Below are 6000 nucleotides of genomic sequence, written 5' to 3' on the forward strand. Positions count from 1 at the left end.
TTCCAGGTCAGGTACAAGGCATCAACAATTGAACTGAACTACTACTTGTTCACTTGCTGACCAATAGTGACTCTTCAAAGTGGTCTATTCTCCCACTCCTTCACACTGCAAGGTGGTCCAGATCTGTGTCCTCCTTTTCACTGGAGGATGGGATTGGGGAATATGTCTCCCAGGGGCTCAGGGCCTTTGAGATGAGTGTTTGGCAGATCTGCTTCTCCTGATGCTAAAAAAAAAAAACAGGCCTAGACACATGGGCACACGACTGCTTGGATCCTAATAATTACTAGAATGTACATTTCTGCTCAAGGGCTGCTGTGCCTGAGAGAATATGGTGGTTCCAATGTGATCACCACCACAGGGTAACAGAACAATTTCAGTCGATGGCCTTGTAAGCACACAATCAGAAAACGTCCCCAGAGACCTGGCAACTCCCAGCCTTCTAGAATTAGAAAGTTTTCTCTTTAAAAATAGGATTATTTAGGCAACAGCCCATGGAAACTTCAAAAAGAGGAAAACTAGAACAACTTAGATTCTTTCTTCTCTCTGTTTAGATTTTATGAAACAAACACCAAAGACCTTTTTAGCCCCTTCATTTGTGACTCAGAAATCCTCAAGGTGAAGGTGCCTTATTTCCTTGCTTTTCCCTGTGCTTCAGGCTTTTCATCACAGCACTCATATAATGGCAGCTCAAGTACAACATTACCAAAACAATGGAAAATGATATCTGGAAGCCATATATATATATATATATATATATATATTAGGTAAAAGTGAGGTGGTGCCAGTTGAACTGGAGTGGGCTTGACTCCTCCCACTCTGCAAATTCTCTAGGGTCTGAAAGCCACTGCTGTGACTTATGAAACTGGCCCACAACACTGGGGTTGCTTAGGCTGGGGCTGCTTAGGCAGGTGAATCAGGGAGCAAGTGAATACATAGGGATGGGCTTTCAAATGCCAGGACAAGCTCATGATGTTCTGTTTATGCATTCAGTGAATATTTATTAAGTACCTACATTGCATCAGGTACTGTGCTTGGTGCTTGGGGTGCAGCAGTGAACAAAATCCCCTGTCTTCATGTAGCTTACCACCTGGAAATTCTTGTGAATTTAATTCCAAGAACCAAAAACATGGGAAATCTCTGTTGGTAGTGTAGTATCTTCCCTTATCTACAGCCGGAATCACATTTAAGCCACGTACACTCAGGTACAAATCTCTTATAAGGCCAATAGAGAAAAAATAACCAAACTTGCTTTAGTAACACATTCTGGTATTTACCATGCTTGCAAGACTTCCTTCAGAGATAGAAAATACCCCTTTTTTATTATGCATTTTATTTTGTTTTCTCTTCAGGAGACATGAAAGAAGTTAGTCATGATGTTCTGAATAAGAACCAGTCACAGGCTGGAATATAGCACTCGACCTTTCCTGCTTAACATGGTAAAATGTCAGTTCCTATAGCCTGTCCTCAGAATTTTTGCCTTTTGATCCTTCCACCATCTATATCAACTCTTTCATGAACTTCCTGATTCCCCACACTTCCCAGAGCTTGTAAAGCCTCAGAAGACATTTTATGTGGCTCCCCATCCTTCCCAAATATTTTTCACACACATGACTGCCTTTAGGACTCAAAATAACAATCCTGTGATGTTGGCAAGGCCAAGTTGATCTTTCACACTGCCCAGAGAAGCCAAGTGAGACCCAGAGAGGCCAAGGTACTTACATAAGTTCACACAGCTAGTAAGAGGGTAGAGCCAGAATTCCCATTCAGGTCTCGTGGTGCTGATGTTGAGAGCTCTGTCTGTCTAATGTGACCCTCAACTACTGGTTGGGAAGGCCCAGGCATGTGAATGCTTTTGTAATCTCTGCGACACTATGATGGCTGGTGGCCAGTTAACATTTAGGTCATGTGTTTTCTTCCCAAGGTGTGTGCTGACCTTGTTCTGTACCCCCATGTCATTTTACCCCCAGTGGGAAAGGCTGATAGCATAAGGCTAAACAACAACTATCAACAATCAGTGGATCCTGGGCTTCTAGGTCACTGAAGGCAACTTAGGGCCACCAGCTCCAGGTCCGTCCCATGTAGTCCTCATTTGTCCCATTTCTGTGAGGTTGGCACTGACTCACTATTTGCCACCCTCTGGGTTATCAGCTTGTGGTGCAATCAGAAAAGATACTCATCTGTGTGGGGTGGCTTAAGTGTGGTTGGGTCTACCCTACTGGGGTGACCAGCCTGACCAGGGGGAGGAGACAGATTCATCAGCTTCATCGACAGAAGGCCCTGATGGTTTCGTTTTTTCCAAACTTAGCTAGCCTATGCCACAAGACTGTGGCAATGAGTGCTTAGTGTTTTTAGGTGACATTTTTTTTGTGTGTTTGTGGCTAAAACGTGGTCAATTTTAACTTGTTTGTCTAGAGGGTAACACTTCCCCCCACTTCCATGTTTGCCCAGAGGGTTGCGAGAGGGTCGTTAAATACAGTGGAAGGAGCTGACTTGCAGACCAGGGAACTGGCCAGTAACTACGGTGGTCCATCTTCAGATCTGAGAAGCCTAGTCCCAATAATCTATATTAAAACAATAAAAACAACAAAGAAAATGACAAAGTTAAATTTGATGATGAGCTGACATCCTGATACAATTTTTAAAAAATCCATATTCCTGGGGTGCCTAGGTGCCTTAGTCGGTTGAGTGTCAGACTTCGGCTCAGGTCATGATCTCATCATGGTCCATGAGTTGGAGCCCCACATCAGGCTGTCTGTTGTCAGTGCAGAGCCTGCTTAGGATCCTCTGTCCCCTGCTTTCTGCCCCTCCCTTGCCTGTGTTCTTTCTCTTTGTCTCTCTCTTTGTCTCTCTCAAAAATAAATAAACATTGAAAAAAATTTAATTTAAAAATAAAATAAAAAAATAAAAGTCCATACTCCTATTCATGACCTGTAAGTCTTTACATGTCCTGGCCTTGTCCTACCCTTTCAACCATAGTTCTGCTGTCTCCCCAAGCTCACTGTGCTGGGCCACCTCTTAAACATCCCAAGCTCCTTTCAATCTTAGAGACTGTGATCTCACTGCTCCCTTTGTCTGGAATGGTTCCTGCCCCCACCCTTTGATCATCCCACATCTAGTCCTATAGACCAAATGTCGTATGCCCCTACAATGTGTATGTTGAAATCTATTCTCCAGTGTGATAGTATTTGGAGGTGGGTCCTTTGGATGATTAGGTCACAAGGGTGGGGACTTCATGAATGAGACTAATGCCCTTTTAAATGGGTCCCAGAGAGATCTTGGGTCCCTTCTGCCATGTGAGGACACAGTGAAAAGATAGCCACTGTGAACCAGAAAGTGGGATCTTACCATATACAAAATCTGCTAGTGCCTTGATCATGGACTCCCCAGCCTCCAGGACAGTGAGATATAAATTACTGCTGTTTACCAACTCCCCAGTTTATGGTACTCTGTTCCAGCGGCCCAAATGGACATCTCCTTCAGATCTCAGTGAAAGCCTTTCTTTCCCAGACTTCCCCACTCTTCCCCGGTTAGTTCTCTTATCCATCACTGTGAAATGTTCTTGGTGTTGGGCATATACGACAGTAAGGACCATCGCTGTCACAACACCACTGTGTGCCCAACACCAAGAGTAGTATTAGCATAAAGTGTGCAGCAAGCACTTGCTGAATGAATGAAATGAAAGAGCAGTGATCAGCCAGGTTTGGGATCCCCTGCCATAGTATGGTCCCTTTCCCTCCCTGGGTCCAGGTGCTCTGTTTGCGAGCAGAAGTATTAACCTATGCGGCATCCAAGGCCCTTTGCAGCTTCACCATTGTACTAACTGGCCCTGAAGACCTGGAGGGTGTCCAAGGGCTGCATCCTTAACATCCCCCAAAACTGGACTGTGCTTTTCTTTAAAATTTTTTTTTAACATTTATTTATTTTGGAGACAGAGAGAGACAGAGCATGAACGGGGGAGGGTCAGAGAGAGGGGGAGACATAGAATCCGAAACAGGCTCCAGGCTCTGAGCTGTCAGCACAGAGCCCGACGCGGGGCCCGAATTCACGGACCGCGAGATCATGACCTGAGCCGAAGTCAGCTGCTTAACCGACTGAGCCACCCAGGCGCCCCAGGACTGTGCTTTTCTATGTAAGATGGCATCTCAAGTCATGATAAAGCAAAACAGATTAGGTCTGTAGAAGAGGCCTTCTCTCTTCTACAAAGAAAAAAATTAGGCTCTGCTTTTTCCTAGGAAGAGATCAGATAATTCTCACAGAAATTGTTCTGTATGAAATCTTTTTGATTGAATCCTGTTCCCTTGCTTGTGCCAAGGCATTTGTAAGTGGATGGAGCAAACCAATTTTCAGTTATACATGTGGGTCATGCTTAGAAGGTAGACTGAGTCTGTAACTACAAGATCCCTTTTTACTTTTATAAATAAAGGTGATTTATTCTTTCTCAAACTTCAGGTAAGATCCCAGGATTTCATTAATTCTTTCAAATGGATGTTCTGCTTAAAATGATATAGATATAATGGAAAGGAGACAGTAAGAAGAAATCAAATGATTTTTCTATCTAATTAGAATACAGAAATTTAAAGTAATTTATATTCTTTGGTCTGGGCAGTTAGGGCTGCATGCTATTTTTTTTTTTAATGAATACAGTTAAATTACAGTTAGTAAATACCATTATTATCAACATTTTGTTTTGAATACACTAAAGACACCCCCGTGGGCTTACTTTAATTTCAGTGATGTATTTTACTTTGGGCTATTGAAATGAAACTACAGTTTATATAATTTTTAAAAAATCAAGAATAGGTTGGCTTCATTGGGGCCTGGTTATTTAAAAATACACACACACAAATCAATGAATGATATAAAGAGAAAACAGATGTGCAGAGAAAGAAGTCAATTTTTTTATTGTCATGTTCCAAAAGACTCAGAAATGTCAGGTGTAAATTACACCCGACAGTGAAACAAATGTCATCTGTTAGAAGTGGGGGGTGCTGATGAAATAATCTGCTAAGTATTTTGAGACCTAGTGAGTGTTAGGCCTGTGCCAGAGGTTACAGAGAATGGAAGATGAATTAGACAGAGTCTCTGCCTCTTACAGCCAGTAGTCCAGGAAAGAAATAAAGCCAATGCACACACAAATAGAATGCATGAAAGACAGGGTACGTACTGCCCGACATGTTCAAAAATGTCAGGGTCCCAAGAAGTGAAGGACAATCACAAGTGTGGGAGTGGTGACTGGATAAAGCAAAGCACAGGAAAGCCACTCATTTCTTCAGATTTAGGTGGAACCGTGTCCTTCATAGCTTAGTACATCTCTTTATCCTACATCTAAGACAGTGGCATGGCTCTGAGAGATGACCAATAAATACCGATAGATCAATCAATTGGTTGATTCTTAATAAAAGATAAAGGAGTCTCTCTTATGGTCTGCCTCCCTCTCTTCTGTTTTTCCTTTCTATTATGTTCATCTGTTTTGTTTCTTAAATTCCACATATGAGTGAAATCATATGGTATTTTTCTCTCTTTGACTGACTTCACTTAGTATAATAAACTCTAGCTCCAACCATGCCATTGTAAATGGCAAGATTTCATTCTTTTTGATGGCTGAGTTATACACATACACACACACACACACACACACACACACACACACACCTCACATCTTCTTTATTCATTCATCTGTCAATGGACGTTTGGTCTCTTTCCATAACTTGACTATTATTTGATATTATTCGACTATTTGATGTATCGACTATTGTTGATAGTGCTGCTATAAACATTGGGGTGCATGCACCCCTTCAAATCAGTATTTTGTATCCTTTGGGTAAATACCTAGTAGTACAAATACTGGGTTGCTGGGTCATAAGGGAGTTCTGATTTTTAACTATTTTTAACTTTTTAACTTTGAGGAACCTCCATACTGTTTTCTACAATGGCTGCACCAGTTTGCATTCCCACTGACAGTGTAAGAAGGTTCCCTTTTTTCCACATCTTCACCAACAT

Source organism: Prionailurus viverrinus, chromosome D2 (genome assembly GCF_022837055.1).
Source record: "Prionailurus viverrinus isolate Anna chromosome D2, UM_Priviv_1.0, whole genome shotgun sequence".
Lineage (NCBI taxonomy): Eukaryota > Metazoa > Chordata > Mammalia > Carnivora > Felidae > Prionailurus > Prionailurus viverrinus.